This window comes from Gossypium arboreum, chromosome 13 (genome assembly GCF_025698485.1).
Source record: "Gossypium arboreum isolate Shixiya-1 chromosome 13, ASM2569848v2, whole genome shotgun sequence".
In the NCBI taxonomy this organism is placed as follows: domain Eukaryota; kingdom Viridiplantae; phylum Streptophyta; class Magnoliopsida; order Malvales; family Malvaceae; genus Gossypium; species Gossypium arboreum.
Genome location: NC_069082.1, coordinates 7,586,072 through 7,609,206, shown reverse-complemented (window position 1 = coordinate 7,609,206; position 23,135 = coordinate 7,586,072). Strand labels below are relative to the sequence as shown.

General features: G+C 36.1%; 1 long non-coding RNA gene across 1 annotated transcript; it reads right to left on the bottom strand.

Moving 5' to 3' along the window:
- Nucleotides 1-21,006: 21,006 nt before the first annotated feature.
- On the bottom strand, nt 21,007-22,583 carry LOC128286446 (uncharacterized). Its single transcript, XR_008277009.1, has 2 exons — nt 22,358-22,583; nt 21,007-21,440 (listed from the first exon to the last, which is right to left on the bottom strand). It is a non-coding gene; the product is annotated as an uncharacterized LOC128286446 (long non-coding RNA).
- Between the last annotated feature and the right edge of the window lie 552 nt (nt 22,584-23,135).

The following is a 23,135-nucleotide window of genomic DNA, read 5'->3' as shown; positions in this document are numbered from 1 at the left end:
ACTATTGAAAAGTACGAGAAAGAATGTATGAACTAAATTATGAATTGAGTTAGTATGAGAAAAAAAATGAATTATGAATTTAAGATTTATGAAGTAAAATAATTATATATAAAAGTAGTTTAAATAATTATAGAATTTACGGATGATGTTTGTAATTTATTAATGTTAAATAGTCTTGATTTATAGTAATACCACTTGAGTATATCCATACTCGTGTCTGATTGATTCCGATGCTGAGTTAGTAGAAGTCAAGTGTCCCGGCTCAGCATCCAGAACAATCCCGACTCCAACACAAACTTGGTGATGTATATTTTTCTTTGGGTAAAGGTGGCATGTACATAGGTGTTATTTAGTCACTTGAATATGTATATTACTTTGGGTAGTGAAAGATGAATTATAAAATTTAGACGGTTAAATGAAATGGTAAGGAAAGTACTTGATATTTTGATACATGAACATTAAGTTGTTAAATGAATGAAGTTTTTAATCAATTTTGAATGATGCTATGATAGTTATTAAATTAAAATTTTGTTAATAATATAAATATTAGTATATGAATGTGAAATATTGGTGTTGGTTGTTTTGTTTTGAATTTGGAGGAGGTTTAGGTAAAAATAAGCGAAATCTTGCCAAATTTTATAAAAAAAATTGGAATACTCGAACAAGTCCCGTTCTACTTTTAATACGTGTTTGAACTTGAGAGTTCAAGATAGGGACTTAATTATTATATTATACTATGAAAGTTATATTAATTGTAAATTATTAAGTAAGTTGTCCGATATGTCCGGTAATGCCTCATAACCTCGTTCCGGTAACGGTTTGGGGTTAGGGGGTGTTACAGTGTAGGTTTCACACGGCCAAGGCACACACCCGTGTTCCAGGCCGTGTAGCATACACGGCTGAGACACACGCCCGTGTCTTTGCTAGTGTGCTCAGTTCTGGGCATTTTGCTTCTCGAAGTTAAGATGCAAGGGACACATGGTCTAGCCACACGCCCGTGTGTTTACCCGTGTGGACAAAATAAAGCCATTTCTAGCTTTATTTCTCACCTAAAATTTTACCAATATCCTGCACTAAAACTTACATCCAAATTCCAACCAATTCAAGCATTAAATTCAAGCAAATTCTAACTTCTAATATGTTATAACATTGCATCAATACATGTTTAAATTCTTACTTTGTTTAACCTAAACATTAAACATCATTTGATCAGTCATACTTAACACATAAGTGTTTATCATGACATTATACTCAATAAGTATCAAAACAAACCATTACTAGCCATTCCAATTGTGACATCCCTAATTTGACCCTAGTCGGAAAGTGGTTTCGGGACCACTAAACCGAGTCTTATAAGTAATTAAAAGTTATATTCTATGTTTATGATGTTAGTAAATGCATGTGTGAAAGTTTCATGCATTAATTTGATCATTTCTATGTGAATTTATTAAAATGGACTTGTATGAAACATTGTTGAAAGGTGATAGGCTAATCTTACAATGGTCTAATAGTACATGCATGCAAAAGAGTGGTTTTGCATGTCAATTTGCCCAAAAAAGGGAAGAGTGGCCGCCATGACAAGAATATGGGCAAGGGAACATGTTTCCAACATGTTTAGTTAGTGGATTATGTAGAAAAAATAAAGAAATGAAAAAAATGAGCATGGATGCCCCCCTTTTGTTGCCGTGAGTAGAGGAAAAGAAAGGAAAAATTTGTTCATCCATTCTCAAATCTTGGCTGAAAATACTAAGGGAAAAGGAAGGATTTTTGCTTCATGCTTGGTTTAGAAGAGAACTAGAAGGAGATTTGGTCATACTTGTGTCAAGATTAAGGTATGTTTGAGGTTGTGTCATGAGATTCATGCATGTTTTAGTTGCTAACTTGATGTTCATGTTAGCCCATGGTTCAAATCCTTGTTATGCCATGGAAATGGTATTTGGCCAAGGTTGATATTGTGTTAAAGCCATTGCATGCTAAATGTGAAGCTTGTTGATGATACATGTAATGATGGATTGACTACTCTTGAAATTTCTTTTAGCATTCTTGAGTAAGACATGGAGTTTTCTTTGTTTAACCATGACCAAAAATTGAAAGGGGATGGTGTGGGATGTATTCGCCATGGCATGCTCATAAGTGCGATTTATGCTTGTTGCATGATAGGTAAAATTTGTGTTTTGATATATGTGTATATGTGTTTGTACATGATGTTACAAATGGATGTGAAAATATATGCTAGATTGGGAAAATTTGATTAAATGTTCATGAGATGAAATTAGGTGATTAAAAGATGTTAGTTGACATTGTACATATATATATATATTCGGCCATTAAAGTGAATATGTAGGTAATGTTGAATCAAGTTTTTGGTGCATATTCGGTTAGGTGTATAATCGACCAAATGGGCGATTAGTAAGAATGGTTGCGAATATACAAGCATACATATGCATGTGTAGTTGAATTATGAATGTTTAGCAAGATGGTTAAACTAGTGATTTATTGATTAAGCTCAAGGAGTTAAAGAAGGAGAATCAAGCAAGGGAAAGACGAAGGTCATCGAGTAGCCGACTTGGAACTATTTTACCCAACACGAGGTAAGTCATTAAGCACATATGTTTGATATTGCTTAAATGATTGGAAAATCTATGCAATTGTGTTTAATGGAATGCTATATATATGGATAAATGAAATTGTATGTGTATGGAATGAGGATAATTGTTGAATGTAAAAGAAATAGTGGAATGTGTAGAAAGTTTGCTTTCGGCACTATGTGTGTGGGCAATACGTGTGTGTGGTGACGAGATTGGCACTAAGTGTGCGTGCTGGAAATATATGGCACTAAGTGTGCGTGCTGGAAATATATGGCACTAAGTGTGCGTGCTGGAAATATTTGGCACTAAGTGTGCAAGCTGGAAAAATCTGACCTTGGGTGTGCGAGTTCGGAGGGTATGGCCTTTGTGTGTGCGAGCTTAAATTACGTGGCACTAAGTGTGCGAAATCGAGTGGTAAGCACTGTGTGTGCGTACTCTATATATATGGAGGTGTGTCTCCATTGAATTGAGTATGGACAGCGGATCGGGTAAGTACCTCGAGCTCATGACGAATAGAGAATACGTTTATGCTTGGGGTTGAATTTGGTAAGCCTTAAATCTATGTGATGATTGAAATTGTATGGTTGTGCTGGAAAATGAGTTAATGTGTAAAATGCTTGATTATCTTGTTGTGTAGAATATGAAATGTGGATGTATGAATTGGTGCGAGATTGGACCGAAAGGTCAGAGGTATTATGGTATAGATTCGATATGGACGAGTACCTAGCCTCATTTGTTGTACATGTAGTAGTAACTTTATCGATGGATTGATGAATGCTTATGACTTACTGAGTTGTAAACTCACTCGGTGTTTTCTTGTCACCCATTTTAGGTCTCTTGGACTCGTATTGTTGCGTGCTCGGAACCGTCGTTGAAGTCATCACACCGGCTGAAATCTTGTGGTATTGTTTTTGTTGTTGAAGAACATTTGGCATGTATAGGCTATTATATTTTGTCGAATTGTGGGTTGTAAACTTTAAGCCATGTGAAAATGGCCTATGTGGTCGTCGAGTGGGATGCTAGAACCTATAGCCACGAGTCTTAGAAACTCAAATTTTGATAAGGTGGCCATAATTTGTGTCATGTATGATGGATGATTAAGGCCAAGGAAAAATTCATGAAATTGGCATAGTCTACTGCAGTAACTGTTGCGGACAGCAGCAGTGAGATGAGATTGAAAAATCACTAAAAATAGTAGAAGTAGAATTAAATAGTGAGTAAATTATGGAACTGAACCTTGATGAATCTATTTTTATATGGACGAAACGAAACGACCATATGAGCAGTATACTGAGAAATATTAAAGTTCTCGTGAGACAGGACCAGAACAGTTTCTGGGTCCCCTGTTGCGACTTTGAAAATTTACCATAAATTATCCAGAAATAATTAGGAGTCATGCCTTATATGTACAGATTCCATTTTGAGTCTAGCTTCATTAGAAACAAACGGCACCAGTATTAAAGCCCTGTACAGAGAGATATTCAAGTTGTAACACGCGAAGGTCAGAGCAGTCGATCCCTGTAACATGGGTGACTTTAACTAATAAACTGTACCAATTGGCCCAACCAAAAATTCTAAAAATAAATACATGGATGGATATATGAGCCTAAATTCAGGGAAAATTTACAAAACCAGTTTCCGAGTTTTGAAACTCGAGATATGATTTTTAAGGCGACGGTGATGCAGTTTTCCAGCCTGTCCAGAAATGCCAAATTGGTCGGTACTTTAAGAGGATTTGTCTCGTTAACCCCTCGTGTCCGACACCGGCGATGGTCTCGGGTTTGGGGTGTTACAATTTAATTGGTATCAGAGCTATGGTTTAGTCGATTCTAGGACTACCATAGCGCGTGTGAAATCTAGCTATACATGCCAAATTGTTAGTGCTTAAAAATGTGATGACTTCTGACGGTTGAAATTTTTGTTTTGATTAGTAAATGGAACCCGGGGTAGAGAGACCCTTGGCGGATGACGTTGAAAGTGTAGCGGCTGCTCCCGCGCAAGGGACACCGCTTGTTGAGCCTCAGTCATCCGCGAATAATCAAAATGAAGGGGCGAAACAAGCCTTCTTCACTATGATGAATGAGTGGGTCGTGCAATATGCCCGAACCAACCCGGCTGTCCAACCATTCCCGAATTTAAATACTCCACCCCAAGAGCCCGCAATGCCTTCAGTTATTGATCCTGTGAGGCTGAGTAAACCACCGTGGACTTGATTAGGAAGCGGGGCCGAGGAGTTCAAGGCCATAGTTCTTGATGATGCCGAAAAGGCCGAGTTACGCTCGATAACACCATTAGAGTGTTAGATGAACTATCATGCACACCGATGAATGTTTTAAGTGTGCTATATCCTTGTTGTGAGACTCACTTACTATTGGTGGAGGACTTTAATTTTCATAGTCCCAAATGAGCGAGTTACTTGGGATTTCTTTCAATCCAATTTGAAAGAAATACATTAGTCAACGGTTCATCGATCGAAGCGTAAGGAATTTTTGGAACTCAAGCAAGGCGGGATGATCAGATGTCGAATCTGAACATGAGTTAAGTAAGACTTAGTCGGTATGCTCGGGAGTGTGTGGCTGATGAGGTTGCGATGTGCAAAAGATTTGAAGAAGGATTGAATGAAGAGTTAAAGTTACTAGTGGGAATTTTGGAGATAAAGGAGTTCGTGACACTAGTCGAACGAGCACTGCAAAGCGGAAGAACTTGGGAAGGAGAAGAAGAAGGCTGAATTTGAAGCAAGAGATTACCGTAAAAGATCGACGAGTAAAGCTCCGTTCTCGGCTGTAAAGAGGTTCGGGAGAACACCGATGAAGTCGAGGACATTGCGGAATTTCCATTAGAGCCCGACCATTGGCGGACTCCAGAGCTACTTGATAGCTAGTGTGGGCAATAATCGTCAAGAGAGACCTGAATGCCCCAATGTGGAAGACGACACCTAGGTGAATGTTGGGGTAAGTCTGCATTAATAGGGCTGTTATGGATGCGGTTCAAGGACCACTTCATTAGAGATTGCACGAGCTAGATGAGAGGAATAAGACGCAAGGTGCAAGACCTAGTGGAACGACGGTGGAGGTAGGCCCCGAGAATCTCTGGAGGTAGGGGTGGTAATCGAGAGGAGCCTCTAATCTGGCCGTCCGATCCGAGACCCGTGCTCTGCTAGAGCATATGCCATCCGCGCACGAGAGGAGGCATCCTCCCCGACGTTATCACTGGTACTTTTACTCTCTTTGATACTATTGTGATTGCATTGATTGACCCGGCTCTACTCACTCATATGTATGTGAAACCTTAGCATCCATAAGAAGACTACCGTTGAGTCTCTTGAGTTCGTAATTCAGTGTCAAACCCTTTGGGTCAATACGTGCTTGTTGATAAAGTGTGCAAGAGATGCCCCTAATAATTCGAGAATCTGTTTTCCGGCCGATCGATGCTTCTACCATTTCATGAATTCGATGTTATTCTTGGTATGGATTGGTGACCAGTACATGATGCAAAATGGTGGACGCAAAGGAAAACCATTGATTTGAGGAGTGCAAATAATGAGGTAGTCCGAGTCGAGTCTCTTGATTTAAAAGGAGCGCCAGCGATAATATCTTCTATGACCGCTCGGAGGTATGTGAAAAGGGTGTGAAACATACCTTGCGTATGTGTTTGGAAGTAAAGAGACGGAAAGGAAACTCGAATCGGTACCGTGGTTTGTGAGTATTCAAATGTTTTTCTGAGGAGTTACCGGATTGCCATTGGTTCGAGAAGTGGAATTGACATCGAAGTTGTACCGGTACTACGCCGATTTCAATAGCCCGTGTCGTATGGCATTAACGGAATTAAAGGAATTGAAGGTTCAATTGCAAGAATTGACGGATAAAGGTTTCGCTCGACCGAGTTTTTCTCCATGGGGCGCATCTGTATTGTTTGTAAAGAAGAAGGACGGAACCATGAGGTTGTGCATCGACTATCGTCAACTCAATAAAGTGACGATAAAGAATAAATATCCATTGCCACGAATTGACGATTTGTTTGATCAATTAAAGGGAGCCTCGGTGTTTTCAAAGATAGATTTGAGGTCGGGTACTATCGGTTGAGGGTCCGAGAATCGGACATACCCAAAACCGCTTTTAGAGCGAGGTACGGTCACTACTGAATTCTTGGTGATCTTGTTTGGGCTCACTAATGCCCTGCGGTGTTTATGGATTTAATGAATAGAATTTTCAGGCCATACTTGGATCGGTTCGTAGTTGTATTTATCGATGACATTTTGGTCTATTCGAGATGAAACTGAACATCTTGAACACCGAGGCTAGTGTTGCAAATCTTACGAGATAAGCGATTATCATAAAGTTCAATAAATGTGAATTTTGGTTGAAAGAGGTTAGCTTTTTAGGGCACGTGGTGTCGCGTCGGTGTCGGGTGGACCCGAACAAAATTCAGCCATAGTCGATTGGAAACCACCAAGGAATGTTACCGAAGTTAGGAGCTTTTTGGGGCTTGCGGTTATTAAGACGATTTGTAAAAGGTTTCTCGACGATAGCCACGCCAATGACGAAGCTACTCCAAAAGGATGTTAAGTTGAATGGACGGAGAAATGTCGAAAAGTTTCGATCAACTGAAAGCTTATTTGATGAAGCCCCAATTCTAGTGCAACCCGAATCGGGCAAAGAGTTTGTCATTTATAGTGACGCATCCCTACTTGGGTTGGGTTGCGTATTGATGCAAGAAGGGCGAGTTGTGGCCTATCGTCGAGGCAATTAAAGCCACATGAGAAAAATTATCCGACCCATGATCTCGAATTGGTCGCCATCGTATTCGCCTTAAAGATATGGCGACATTACTTATTTGGTGAGAAGTGCCATGTGTATTCGGATCACAAAAGTCTCAAATATTTGATGACCCAAAGAGACTTAAATCTGTGACAAAGGCGATGGCTCGAGTTGTTAAAAGATTATGAGCTCGTCATTGATTATCACCGGGAAGGGCTAATGTGGTTGCGGATGCCTTAAGCGAAATCACTTTGTTTGCTTTATGACGATGAATGTACACTTGTCTATCCTACCCGACAATGTGTTAGTAGCTGAATTGAAAGCCAAACCATTATTGATCGTCAAATTCGTGAAGCTCGAAAAGTCGACGATGAGTTGGTTGCAAAGCGGGATGAGTGTGTTCGAACAAGGACTCGGAATTTCAAATCGATGATGACGATTGTTTGAGGTTCGAAGTCGTCTGTGTGTTCCAAAGAATTGAACTTATTCCAATAATTTTGAACGAAGCCCATTGTAGCCGAATGGCAATCCACCGGGAGTACGAAGATGTACAACGATTTGAAACGTCGGTTTTGGTGGCATGGTATGAAGCGAGACATCTCGATTTTGTTTGAGATGTTTAATATGTCAACAAGTGAAAGCGGAACATCAAGTGCCTTGAGGATTACTTGATAGATCACGATACCCGAGTGGAAATGGGATCGAGTCACAATGGACTTTGTATCCGGACCGCCATTGTCGGTGAGTAAGAAGGATGCGATTTGGGTCGTTGTCGATAGATGACTAAGTCGGCTCACTTTATCCCGTCGTAAGGATTTTTCAATGGACAAACTAGCCGAATTGTACGTTTCTCGGATTATGAGATTACACGGGTGCCTATTTCCATCGTGTCGGATAGAGATCCGAGATTTACCTCGCGATTTTGGAAGAAGTTGCAAGAAGCTTTGGGTACCAAGTTGCATTTCAGACCGCCTTTCACCCCCAAACCGATGGTCAATCCGAACGGATAATTCAAATACTCGAGGATATCTTTGAGATGTTGTATCCTTGAGTTTAGTGGTTCATGGAACGATATCGCCTTTGATTGAATTAAACACAACAATAGCTTTCAATCAAGTATTAAGATGGCGCCTTACGAGGCTTTATACTGATCGTAAATGCCGTACCCCATTATTCTGGTGAACTTAGTGAAGGTAAATTCTTGAGGTTGATTTGGTTAAGGATGCCGAGCAAAGAGTTCGAGTAATTCGTGAAAGTTTGAAAGTCGCCGGATCGCCAAAAGTCGTATGCGGATTTGAAAAGAAAAGATATTGAATATCGGGTTGGAGACAAGGTCTTTCTCAAAGTTTCACCTTGGAAGAAGGTGCTTAGATTTGGCCGTAGGGAAAATTGAGTCCGAGGTTCATCGGTCCGTATGAAGTATCCGAACGAGTTGGACCGATGGCGTCTGATTAATTTTACCCCGAGCTTGAAAGGATCCTAGCGTTTTCCATGTCTCGATGCTTGACGATATAGGTCGATCCATCGCGCGTAATCGCTCCGTCGAGATTGAGATTCAGCCTAATTTGAGCTATGAAGAGGAACCGGTTCGCATTCTGATGCGTGAAGTAAAAGAGTTGCGCAATAAGAAAATCCCATTAGTGAAGGTGTTGTGGCATAAACACGGAATTGAAGAAGCCACTTGGGAACTCGAGGACTCTATGAAAGAGCGATACCCAAACCTATTTACCGGTAAGATTTTCGGGGACGAAAATTTCGTAAGTGGGGAGAGTTGTGACATCCCTAATTTGACCCTAGTCGGAAAGTGGTTTGGGACCACTAAACCGAGTCTTATAAGTAATTAAAAGTTATATTCTATGTTTATGATGTTAGTAAATGCATGTGTGAAAGTTTCATGCATTAATTTGATCATTTCTATGTGAATTTATTAAAATGGACTTGTATGAAACATTGTTGAAAGGTGATAGGCTAATCTTACAATGGTCTAATAGTACATGCATGCAAAAGAGTGGTTTTGCATGTCAATTTGCCCAAAAAAGGGAAGAGTGGCCGGCCATGACAAGAATATGGGCAAGGAACATGTTTCCAACATGTTTAGTTAGTGGATTATGTAGAAAAAATAAAGAAATGAAAAAAATGAGCATGGATGCCCCCTTTTGTTGCCTTGAGTAGAGGAAAAGAAAGGAAAAATTTGTTCATCCATTCTCAAATCTTGGCTGAAAATACTAAGGGAAAAAGGAAGGATTTTTGCTTCATGCTTGGTTTAGAAGAGAACTAGAAGGAGATTTGGTCATACTTGTGTCAAGATTAAGGTATGTTTGAGGTTGTGTCATGAGATTCATGCATGTTTTAGTTGCTAACTTGATGTTCATGTTAGCCCATGGTTCAAATCCTTGTTATGCCATGGAAATGGTATTTGGCCAAGGTTGATATTGTGTTAAAGCCATTGCATGCTAAATGTGAAGCTTGTTGATGATACATGTAATGATGGATTGACTACTCTTGAAATTTCTTTTAGCATTCTTGAGTAAGACATGGAGTTTTCTTTGTTTAACCATGACCAAAAATTGAAAGGGGATGGTGTGGGATGTATTCGCCATGGCATGCTCATAAGTGCGATTTATGCTTGTTGCATGATAGGTAAAATTTGTGTTTTGATATATGTGTATATGTGTTTGTACATGATGTTACAAATGGATGTGAAAATATATGCTAGATTGGGAAAATTTGATTAAATGTTCATGAGATGAAATTAGGTGATTAAAAGATGTTAGTTGACATTGTACATATATATATATATTCGCCATTAAAGTGAATATGTAGGTAATGTTGAATCAAGTTTTGGTGCATATTCGGTTAGGTGTATAATCGACCAAATGGGCGATTAGTAAGAATGGTTGCCGAATATACAAGCATACATATGCATGTGTAGTTGAATTATGAATGTTTAGCGAGATGGTTAAACTAGTGATTTATTGATTAAGCTCAAGGAGTTAAAGAAGGAGAATCAAGCAAGGGAAAGACGAAGGTCATCGAGTAGCCGACTTGGAACTATTTTACCCAACACGAGGTAAGTCATTAAGCACATATGTTTGATATTGCTTAAATGATTGGAAAATCTATGCAATTGTGTTTAATGGAATGCTATATATATGGATAAATGAAATTGTATGTGTATGGAATGAGGATAATTGTTGAATGTAAAAGAAATAGTGGAATGTGTAGAAAGTTTGCTTTCGGCACTATGTGTCTTGAGCAATACGTGTGTGTGGTGACGAGATTGGCACTAAGTGTGCGTGCTGGAAATATATGGCACTAAGTGTGCGTGCTGGAAATATATGGCACTAAGTGTGCGTGCTGGAAATATTTGGCACTAAGTGTGCAAGCTGGAAAAATACGGCACTGGGTGTGCGAGTTCGGAGGGTATGGCACTGTGTGTGCGAGCTTAAATTACGTGGCACTAAGTGTGCGAAATCGAGTGGTAAGCACTGTGTGTGCGTACTCTATATATATGGAGGGTGTGTCTCCATTGAATTGAGTATGGACAGCGGATCGGGTAAGTACCTCGAGCTCATGACGAATAGAGAATACGTTTATGCTTGGGGTTGAATTTGGTAAGCCTTAAATCTATGTGATGATTGAAATTGTAGGGTTGTGCTGGAAAATGAGTTAATGTGTAAAAATGCTTCGATTATCTTGTTGTGTAGAATATGAAATGTGGATGTATGAATTGGTACGAGATTGGACCGAAAGGTCCGAGGTATTATGGTATAGATTCGATATGGACGAGTACCTAGCCTCATTTGTTGTACATGTAGTAGTAACTTTATCGATGGATTGATGAATGCTTATGACTTACTGAGTTGTAAACTCACTCGGTGTTTTCTTGTCACCCATTTTAGGTCTCTTGGACTCGTATTGTTGCGTGCTCGGAACCGTCGTTGAAGTCATCACACCGGCTGAAATCTTGTGGTATTGTTTTTGTTGTTGAAGAACATTTGGCATGTATAGGCTATTATATTTTGTCGAATTGTGGGTTGTAAACTTTAAGCCATGTGAAAATGGCCTATGTGGTCGTCGAGTGGGATGCTAGAACCTATAGCCACGAGTCTTAGAAACTCAAATTTTGATAAGGTGGCCATAATTTGTGTCATGTATGATGGATGATTAAGGCCAAGGAAAAATTCATGAAATTGGCATAGTCTACTGCAGTAACTGTTGCAGACAGCAGCAGTGAGATGAGATTGAAAAATCACTAAAAATAGTAGAAGTAGAATTAAATAGTGAGTAAATTATGGAACTGAACCTTGATGAATCTATTTTTATATGGATGAAACGAAACGACCATATGAGCAGTATACTGAGAAATATTAAAGTTCTCGTGAGACAGGGCCAGAACGGTTTCTGGGTCCCCTGTCGCGACTTTGAAAATTTACCATAAATTATCCAGAAATAATTAGGAGTCATACCTTATATGTAAAGATTCCATTTTGAGTCTAGTTTCATTAGAAACAAACGGCACCAGTATTAAAGCCCTGTACAGAGAGATATTCAAGTTGTAACGCGCGAAGGTCAGAGCAGTCGATCCCGGTAACATGGGTGACTTTAACTAATAAACTGTACCAATTGGCCCAACCAAAAATTCTAAAAATAAATCCATGGATGGGTATATGAGCCTAAATTCAGGGAAAATTTACAAAACCAGTTTCCGAGTTTTGAAACTCTAGATATGATTTTTAAGGCGACGGTGACGCAGTTTTCCAGCCTGTCCAGAAATGCCAAATTGGTCGGTACTTTAAGAGGATTTGTCTCGTTAACCCCTCGTGTCCGACACCGGCGATGGTCTCGGGTTTGGGGTGTTACACCAATGGCTAGATTACAAATAACATATTCAAGCCATCTAAGGCCAAATTAGCCTATACATGCCATTATACCAAAATAAGTTTATTATTATACCAAAATAAGCTTATGGATAGTGTAATGATGCTCCAATTGTTCACTAACCTTTGCGCGCTTCCGAGCACTATAAAACAGAAAAAATAAAACCTAGTAAGCATTATATGCTTAGTAACTTCGTATAACAAGAATTAAACTTACCAATCTCATTAATCAAATCTAAGCATACAATAACATGTTTTCCATCAACTTGGCAAAATTGCCTAAACACATGCATTCAATCAAACATGTTAGTCACATAATTCTCATATACATCAAGTAAACATAGATGAGCTCATCATGCTATATTCTTTCAAGACATTATTCATTTCATCTCATAATTCTTACATCATGTCAAGTATTTTGTCTGTTGAATCATTGAAATTCCGATGGATATTCAGATAGTACACTCAAGGTGTACAATTCAATAACCTGTCAATTCATATTCAAGAGTACCCATTAGGGCACTTATTTAGGAAACACACTCTCAAGCCACATATTATATAACAGGATTACCAGTCCAAGCTAAATTCTTTCTATTACATATACTCAGAAGAGCTCAATTAGGATTACCAGTCTAGGCTAAATCCTAATTGTAACACATGCTCGAAAGGGATTATATCAAGATTACCCGTCCGAGCTAAATCCTATCTGTAATGAGGTCAATAGGATTACTCATCTAAGCTAAATCCAGTTAGCAACAAATGTAAGACCTCATTTTAATAGGAAAAATCACATCTATCCATCGAAATCCAATATTCAAACTGAATTTAACCTTTTTCAAAAATTTCAAATATATGTTCATTCATATATTACAACATTCATATATTTCACATACACAACATTCAATTCAAGCATATAAATATAAACAATTTAGTTACACGAACTTATCTCGACACTTGTTTGCGTATAAAAATCTACTAATCTAAAACTTTTTCATTTCCTCGATCTAGCCTCAAATTTGTGTTATCTGGATCAATATAAATGAATTTAATCATCAATTTATCATATTTCATACTTATTTGGACTCAATTTACATCCTAGGAAAAATTACCATTTTGCCCCTAAACTTTTCATAAATTCTAATTTCGTCCCTAGGCTCGGAAAATAAAATTCATGCAATTTACTCCATATTCGAAGCCTAACCAAAATTTCAATATACAATTTACAGCACATATATTCTATAAATTTCTGAAATTTTCTTCAATTTTCACAACTTTACAAATTAGTCTCTAAATCATGTTTTCATCTGAAATCACTTTGTAAAAGTTATTTATCTATCAACAACCTTTCATTTTCTACGATAAATTTCAAATTTTCAGCATATTCATCCATGAAAAATTTCTATACTTTGATAACTTTTCAAATTAATCCACCAAATAAATAGATTAAACTATCCCGATTTCAAAAATATCAAAATTACTAAAAGCGAGACAAGAAAACTTACCCAATTAAGCCAAATAAGATTGTTTTCTCTTCCTAGGGTTTCTATGTATTTTGGGGAGGAAGATGACATAAAATAAGATGTTAATTTCTTTTTAATTATTTATCTTCTTTTAATTATTTCTATTTCCAATTTAATCCTTGCCCTTTTCTAAATTTCCATGGATGAATCATATAAAATATCTACTAACTTTTGCTTAATGGTCTAATTACCATATAGAGACCTCAAGTTTTGAATTCCATAGCTATTTAATCCTTCTAGCTACTAGAATTCAACTTTCTCATTTTATGCAATTTGGTCATTCCCGTAATTAAGCACTTAATCGATAAAATTTTCTTATCAAAATTTTCATATGAAATCTCTATTATAATGCAAATCATGCAAAAATATAAAAATAAATTTTCTTTCTGACTCGGATTTGTGATCCCACTGTTGCAATTTCACTGAAAATTGGATGTTACATTACAGAATAATTACACCTAATTCTTGTCATTTATTATTTATAATCGCGACAAATTATATTATCTCTTAAATGGACCTTCGAGGCCCAATTTAAGTATTATAAGCAAGTCGGGACTAAATTGAAAACTCAAAAAGTTTTTCACAAAATTTCAAAATTTTTCCTAGGTACAGGGGTCACATGCCCGTGTGACCAATGGACACGCTCATGTGGTTCCATGACATCCTGTGCTTCAAACTGTCTTAACCCGTGTAACTCCCTAACTTGGGTCATAAAGCCAACCACACGCCCATGTGCTAGGCCGTGTGGCCAATTTATTTTCTTAAAATTAGGTGCAGTTTTCACACAGCCAGGCCACATACCTATATGCTAGGTTGTGTGCCTTACACGGCTAAGACACACTCCCGTGTATCTATCCGTGTGCTCAATTTTGAGCATCCTGTTTTTAAATTTTAAGATGCAAGGGACACAGCCAGACTACACGCCCATGTGCATGGCCGTGTGTCACACACGGATAAGACACACGCCCGTGTCTCTGCCTGTGTGGACGAAAATAAGCCATTTAAAGGCCACTTTTTTCACCATTTTCACAATCAACCTGCATACAAAACTCTCATATACCAATATAACCCAATCAAGCAACTAATACAAGCCAAAAATCAAGTTTTAGACCAAATATGTCATCACACAACTCATTTGTATAAACTTACCACATTAACTCCATTCATTGATTACTATAAGCTATATAATAGCCCGTTTTTTATCAAATCAAAACAGTGGTTCCGGAACCACAAATATGAGGTAAAAATAATTATTTTATTATTATTTTAATTTTTACAGCATGATGTTATGTTTGTGCAAAAATTTTGTTAAGAAATTTTATCTTTTGGTTGGTTAATTTGATAAAAAAGACTAAATCGCGTAAAGTGCAAAAGTGTTGTTCTATTAACTAAATGTGTTCAAATAGCTATAGAACCTTAAATTAAAGGTCCTTCAGTGATAATTAACACATTTTTGAGTTAGTGGATGATAGTGGCATGACATTTGGTATAATTATTAAATGTTTTAAAGGCTAAATAAGTAAATTAGTTAATAAAGGTTAATTAAAACAAAACAAAAATCAAATCTTTCTTTCAATTGCCGAAAATTGAAGATAGGAGAAACCATTTTAGGGTTTAAAGTATTCGAAAACTTCAAGATTGAATTGTTGAGTGATTTTGACTCAGTTTTTAATGATTTATATGTCTTTGTGATCGTTGCATCTAGTACTAGCTAGCCTAGGGACTATTTTGCAAAACTGTTAAAGATTTTGAATGATGTAATTGATGAATACATGTGTATTTTGAATTTTGTTGATAGATTATGAATGTTTGTTGATAGTTTTGTTAAGTGATTTTAGTGAAAATGCAAAATAGGGATTAAATTGAGAAATGTGTAAAGTTAGTGGTTAAAATGTGAAATAAATAAAAAATATGGGCTGATAGAGGCATAGTAGTAATTCGACTAGCATGGGTCTATAATGAATTTCATTAATTTGTGATTTTATGAAATAAGAACTAAATTGTGAAAAATGTGAAATATGTGGGGCAAAAGTGTAAATGTGTTTTAAAGTATGTTTTGGACTAAATTGAATGAATATATGATTAAATAAGTTAATTTTAAATATGTTTAGATCAAGAAAGGAGAAATATGGACTTGGATCAGGGAAAAGATAAAGTACTCGATTAATCGACAATTTCATCATTTTTTGAATCAAGGTAAGTCCGTATGTTATAAGTTTCATTTTAAATGTATTTTATATGTTTTGATATAACATAAATTGTGATTACGTGACTACGGACAAGTTTCGAAATGACTCGACGATGATTCGATAGTTGGAATCCTAGTTGTACCTTAGGAATAGTTTAGGATGCTAGTGACATGTCATTAGGGATACTTTGTGTAACAACTCATATTTCACGGGCACTTGAAAAGTGAATTTAGGGCCTCCGTCTTAGGAAAACGAGTTTGTAAATATTTATTAAAAATATTTACGAAGTTAGTTATGGGTTGAATTAGATTTTAATTAGGTGAATTTATTTCTAATTAGAAGTAATTAGTAAGAAAGGACTAAATTGAATAGAGTATAAAACTTAATCATAGAATAGAGAAAGGATAAAAGATTAAATTAGTAATTAAACTAAATTAATGACATGTGTAAGATAGAGAATAAATACATATGTATTTAAATTATTAGTACAAATGTATGTTATCTATATATATATATTTACTTATATATTAAGTAAAAGATATTTACTTATTATTATTATTATTATTATTATTATCTATTAATTGAGAAAATGACAAATGTATGGTTTGAGCAAAAATATAGGCTCGAAAAATGGGCTTGGACAAAAAATAAGGCTGTTTAAAAATGGGCCGACCTCGTATAAGGTATTTTAGCTTGAGCCCAAATTTTACCAACTTGGCCTGAATTCACTAAAGGAAAAAAATATGCATATTTTTTTAATGTTATTTTCTTGTTGTTTTCTATATTTTGCTACCATTTTACTATTATGTTACTATTATTTTGTTGTTATTGTTTGGATATTGTATAAAATTTATTTTATTGTTAATTTTCTTATTATTTTAAAGGCATTTGTTAATTTTTTATTATTTTAGAAGCATTTGCTTGTTAAGTTGCATTCATCTTAGTGTTATTTAAGTCTACATATTTTTCAAAATTTATTTTCAATTTGTTGGGAAATATTTATTTTGATAATTTTAGTATTTTTGATGTATTATATATATATTTAAAAATAATATAAAAATTAATACTGGTAGGGCCGGCCTAGGTTTTAGTATTTTTATCCGGATTGAGCTTGGGCAAAATTTTAGGCCCATTTTTTGGGCTCGGCCCGCCCGAGCCCAATAAATGGGCATGATTTTTTAGTTGAGCCTGGCTCGGCCCATAAACACCTTTAGGATTGATACATGTGTACATGTGTGTATGAATACACATGTAATATTTTTATTGATATTAATTAGATATTTTATTAAAAATTAATTAAGTAAATAAGGTAATAAAATAAAGAATGAATAAAAGAAAGAAAAACAAGAAAAAGTTACAGGGAACCAAACAAAATAGAAAGAAAGAAAGAAGAAAAGAAAAGAAAAAGGAGAAATTAGGGTTTGAAACCTTGGAAGTTAAATTGGTAAGTCAATTAAGTCCCTTTGTTTGTGATTTTGATGTTTTTGGAGACTTAGAGTAAAGTACTCTTGAATTTGTATGGAAATATTGAAAGTTGATAGACTTTTGAGTAGGGTTTATGTTGAATAAATGATGAAATTAGGGATCAAATTGATAAAATTGTTGATTAGAATTGATTAGAGGACTAAATTGTAAACTAGGCTATAAGTTTTTAGTTTATGAGCTAAATTGAAAGAAGTTTGGAATTATGGTAAAATAATGAAAAATTTAATGGTTATATTGAAGTTTTGATGGAAATTGAATAAGAAAATGATGTGAATTGTAAAAAGGAAGAAGATGAAAATGGTTAGGATAAATTTGGGATTTAGGTAAAAGTTGCATGAAAAGTTATTATTTTATATAAAATATGTGTGTTATTAATTAATTGTACTTATGCTAATTTTCATAGCAAACAAGGAAACCGAGACTTTGAATACGAAAGGAAAAGAAAAAGTGATCGAGGAATAGCTCGAGAAAAATATCGGTTTGTATTATTATAATTCAAGTTATTTCTTATTAAATGTTTAATTTTAATATATGTGTATGGAATTTGAATGTGAGGTAAATATTGATACTTAAGTTGAATGTGAACTAGATTTATTTGATGAACAAATATATGTATGTGAAATTGAATTGTATGATTGAATTGAGTAATGTTGGTATGCATATGAATGTGAATTGAGAAATATGTGAGAAAATGTGGTCAAAGTGCAATTGATGTGAATTGATTGAAATAGAGGAAGTAATCCGATACCATATTAACTAGTCGGGCTTAGTGGATACAGTTGGCATGCCATAGAGGATTGGAAAGGTTCAGGGATACTTCGACTTCGAGTCGATGAGACACTTGGTGTGTCATTATTGCTTCGGATAGATTCGATGAGGTGTTGGTCTCCACTTTGCTTCAGCTTAGCCGATGAGACATTGGTCGTCACTTATTTACTTCGAACTATCCGATGAGGCGTTGGTCGCTATTCTGGTGTGTTTGGTTAGATCCGTGTATCCGCCAAAGTCCGAGGCATGTTAATAGGGGAAATAAGTAAAATAATAAAATCAAATGAATTTGATTAATTGAGCGATTGAATGAAATGAGAAAGTGATATTGTAAGATAGAATGTGAGATGAAACTTGTAAAGAGATTGAAGGTATGAACCAAAGGTTCATGAAGTGTTCATATTTGAAATGTGAATTGAATAATTATATGTGGTTGAGAGATGAATTAAAGGTTCATGAGTTATTTGAAATATCATTGATGATTTATTGGATCTATCATTAGAAATGATATAATGGAAATATGATAGTTTAGTATGAATTTATATATATGATTTGTATGTATGATTTGCTAATTATCTATGTATGTTATGATATTTTATTGTTGTTATAATTTGAATTATGATAATACCATTGAGTATTTCCAATACTCAACGTACGATTGTTTCCCATGCGCAGGTTAGGTAAAGTTGAAGTTCAGTCAAGCATCCGAGTCAATCTCGACCTCAGCTCAATTTTGGTGATGCATCTATCTTTTAGAAATGTGGCATGTACTAGGTTTGGTGTTTGTCACTTGTAAATATTTTATATTTTGAATGTAAATGTGGTGCATAATCTTTAAGAGGTAATGAAATGAATGAATTAATATTTGCTAAGTTTGAAAGGTTTGATGAATGTTACTTGATCAAGATTTATAAGTAAATGTTTTGGGCATGAATTAGGTGTGTTTAGTATGTGAAAATATGTTTTCACACGGCCAAGTCACATGGGCGTGTGCCCAGGCCGTGTGGCAAAGTCAGATTTGCCCATAGGTTAGTCCCACGGTCGCGTGAGAAAAACAGATCTGCCCACGGGCTGGCCCCACGGCCATGTTGAGCCCCACGAGTAGGCCATACGGGCATGTCCCAAGCCACACGGGCGTGTGCCCCTATTTTTAAGGAAAAGTTTCCAAAGTTTCCGGTCTAGCGCCAAATCACTCCTAAACATATTTTGGGCCTTGTAGGTTAATATTAGGGACTTAAAGATGGAATTTGAGAAATTTTTAATTGAATTACAGATTTATGACTCGGTCTTGTATAATTTCTAGTGTATAAGTCTGGTAATGCCTTGTAACCCTATTCTGGTGACATTTGGGGTTAAGGGTGTTACACTTTGAATTGGCTTCAGGATATGATTTAGCACTTCGGGTGTGAGATATACCGATTTGGCTTCGGTCCATGCATATCAGCTGATTTGGCATTGGGCCATGATATCAGTATTTTGGATAAGTTACCTTAATTTGGCTTCAAGCCATGGTATAAGTACTTATCGTTTAAGACCCTTGAGTATCTGACTTTTATTGCAAATGGTTTAACGGGTAAATGAAAGACAGGAATGTATATGAGATTGGTACGATATGATACATGTATGTGCATAAACTATTTTAGCATTGAATCGAAAAAATAATGATGAAAGTACATAGATTTGTGGATGAGTATTTGAAAGGTTTGTTTGCTAATGTAAGCTACTTATTGGTGTTGTAGCACTCCAAACTCGGCCCAGAAGTTATGGCCGGATCCGGCATGCCACATCAAAAACGTTAAAAAAAAAATCCATTCTAAGTCCAGAAAATCGTACTTGATGTTCAAAAGATTAATTCATTAAGGGTTAAAGTGAATGGAAGCTGTGCACCAGGTAGGAAACCGGAAAAGAGGTGGTGAGTCCATCGGACTGCTTAAGTACCAAGCTCCCTTCGGATCCAATCCTAGATATGCATACTGCCATTGCCACACCTTAACATCATGGATATTTCTAGGAAACCGATTTGATTAAGTCATTTTTAGGAAAAGTGATTAAATTTGGAAAATACTTTCATTGCGGAAGCTTTGCTTGTTGTCGTGTTATTTTGAAATCAACTGTTGTTTTTGAAAACGCGCCCTAAAGCTATCCAATTTCAACAGTTAAAATAAGTATTACCTATCTTAGTAATACATATTAAAAACCATCAAAAATAAATAAGCGGCCTTATTACATTTAAAACCCAAAACTTCAAACGTAAATAAAAGGATGTCCAGTTCACGGAAGAAAATTAAACTTTCGAGCAATGGCCACTCAATTCCCTCACGACTCCAAGCCCACTATGGTTGGGGATTACTGCGTGGATGAAAATAAAAGGGGTGAGTTTGGGGAAACTCAGTGTGTAAATTAACCCAACCATAGCCTATATCACTCAAACCACGAAATAGAATAAGTTGGCCTTAGCCGAATAGAATTGAGAATAAAGCCCATAGGCCCATAGCGAGCGTAATGATATTACATGTTTATGCGAAACCTAACCATATCCAACCGTATACACCCCATACCAACCTTACACCGTGTGGGAGACAACTCGACCCACCTAACCGCTACACACCACGAATTTGCAGCATGGCTGCAGCAGAATAATGTGACAGAGTCACCAGATCTGAATAATCGTGGCGAGCCACCGTATCAGAATATATGTGGCAGAGCCACCAGATCAGATATTTGTGGCATAGCCACCAGAACGCTTCCTCCATAATATACCCATGTCCCAATGCAACAGATATATAATCATGGCATACATCATACAGAATCAGATCGTCATGCTTTTCAGTCAAAATTAACCCTAGGGGTATAACGGTAATTTTGCACCTAGGGGTATAACAGTAATTTTCCATACATAGGGGTATTATAGTAATTTAGCTTCTTTTATGGTTTTCATGCATATCCTAACTATTTACGTACTATCAGAACACTTACCGCACATACTTACTGAATTGGGCCTGTTGGCCCATGAACCCGATCTTTGGCCCATTAAGCCCAAATGATCAAAATGTACGAAATCGCGCGTACTGCAGTTTATTACTTTAGATTACCAAATATACAAACCCAACTATCTTACGAGCATTCGCACACTCGCAAATTCCCAAAATACTGACTTTTCGGCATTTCGGCTTTTGCCAATCTAGTCTATAAGAGGGTGTCAGTTACACACCTGTTTGCGACGATATGCTGACGAGATCCACACACGAACCGCCTACAATTGGATTACTAACACGTTAATCTAACTATTCAAATACAAACTACGTATTAACCCCTTACAATATTCGGCCAACCACACCTACAGATCATAGTAAGCTTATAAGAAATCAATAAGCAACTAATTAACAATTTTTTTGTCAATGTTTACCACATAATTATAATTTCACTGCAAGCTGTCTTCCTGAGTAACAGTCACTAAATTATTTATAACTGGAGCTACGAAACTCCAAATCAAGTTCCGTTAATTTTCCCTGAAAATAGACTCATATATCTTCTATCCATAAAATTTTCAGAATTTTTGGTTTAGCCAATCAATACCAGATTTTTCTCAAAGTTTCCCATGTTTCACTGTTTGACTAATCTGACCACTCTTCATTACGAATCAAATTTCTCATTGTACAGGATTCAAAATATGTTCTTGTTTATTTCATTAGAAACTAGACTCAATAAGCTTTAATTACATAATTTATTCAGCTTCTAATTCATCTCCCACAATTTATGGTGATTTTCCAAAGTCACGTTACTGCTGCTGTCCCAAGCAGATTTATTACCAAATCACTCTTTCACACATACCTTGCATGCTTGTTATTTAAACATGTATATCACCAATCAATCATCACATATCTATGATTTTAGTTAAGTATAATCTCCATTTCATCATTTTAAAGCACAACATGTTAGCCGATTTTTCCCTTTAGCATCTAAGGCACATGCATGCTCATTTGTTTGGCTCAACTTCACCTATCTTCCATTTTTCATCAAAAGAACATGAAACAACAACCATTTCCTTCATTTTAATTCATGACCAAATGCTCACAATACAACCAAAAACCAAAATATGCTTCAAGAGTTAAGGTAGAATCAAGAAGAACTCATGAACCTCAAAATAGAAGCAAGTTACCAAGAACTTACCTTCAATTTTCCTCCTCCTAATGACCGAATACTCAAGAGCTTTCTCCTCTCCTTTCTCTCTTCTAACTTTCAGCTATGATGAACAAAGATGGACAAAACTTTGTTCTTTTCACCCCTTTTTCTTTTAATAAAACTTCATATTTCATCCATTTAATTCTTTAATACAAAAGACATGAAATTCTTATCATGAAACATTTACCTAACCCATTATCATGAAACATTTACCTAACCCATTATCATGGAACATTTACCTAACCTATTATCATGGAACATTTACCTAACCTATTATCAATTTGTGTCAATTTGTACCATAAATTATGGATATCAAGTGCACATTTTGTCTACAACAACATGATGGCTGGCCACTTCATGTAAAATGGGAGGTTTGTCATGCAAATCCTCCTATTTTGCACTCCTATTTATTTGGCCACTTTAATTTAGCCTATAACATTTTCAAACATTTTCACATAGGTCCTATTTCATAATTTCACCCCATTTTTCTTATGGAACAAAAATTAACTAAAATTGCCGGGTTCTATCTTAAGCTTGGGCTTTCTAGAGGCCCATTAACATAATTAAACCTATGCCAACATTCACAAGATTCCCGAAAATTGGGGCGTTACAGGTGTATTCAAATCATTGAACTATAATTATGTGATTGCATTAAGTTTATTTCATACGAGTTTACTAAGCTTTATAGCTTACTTTGTTTATTTTTCCCATGTTTTATAGTGTTAACAAGCTAGCACGAATTCTGGGATCGTCGGAGATCGTTTCA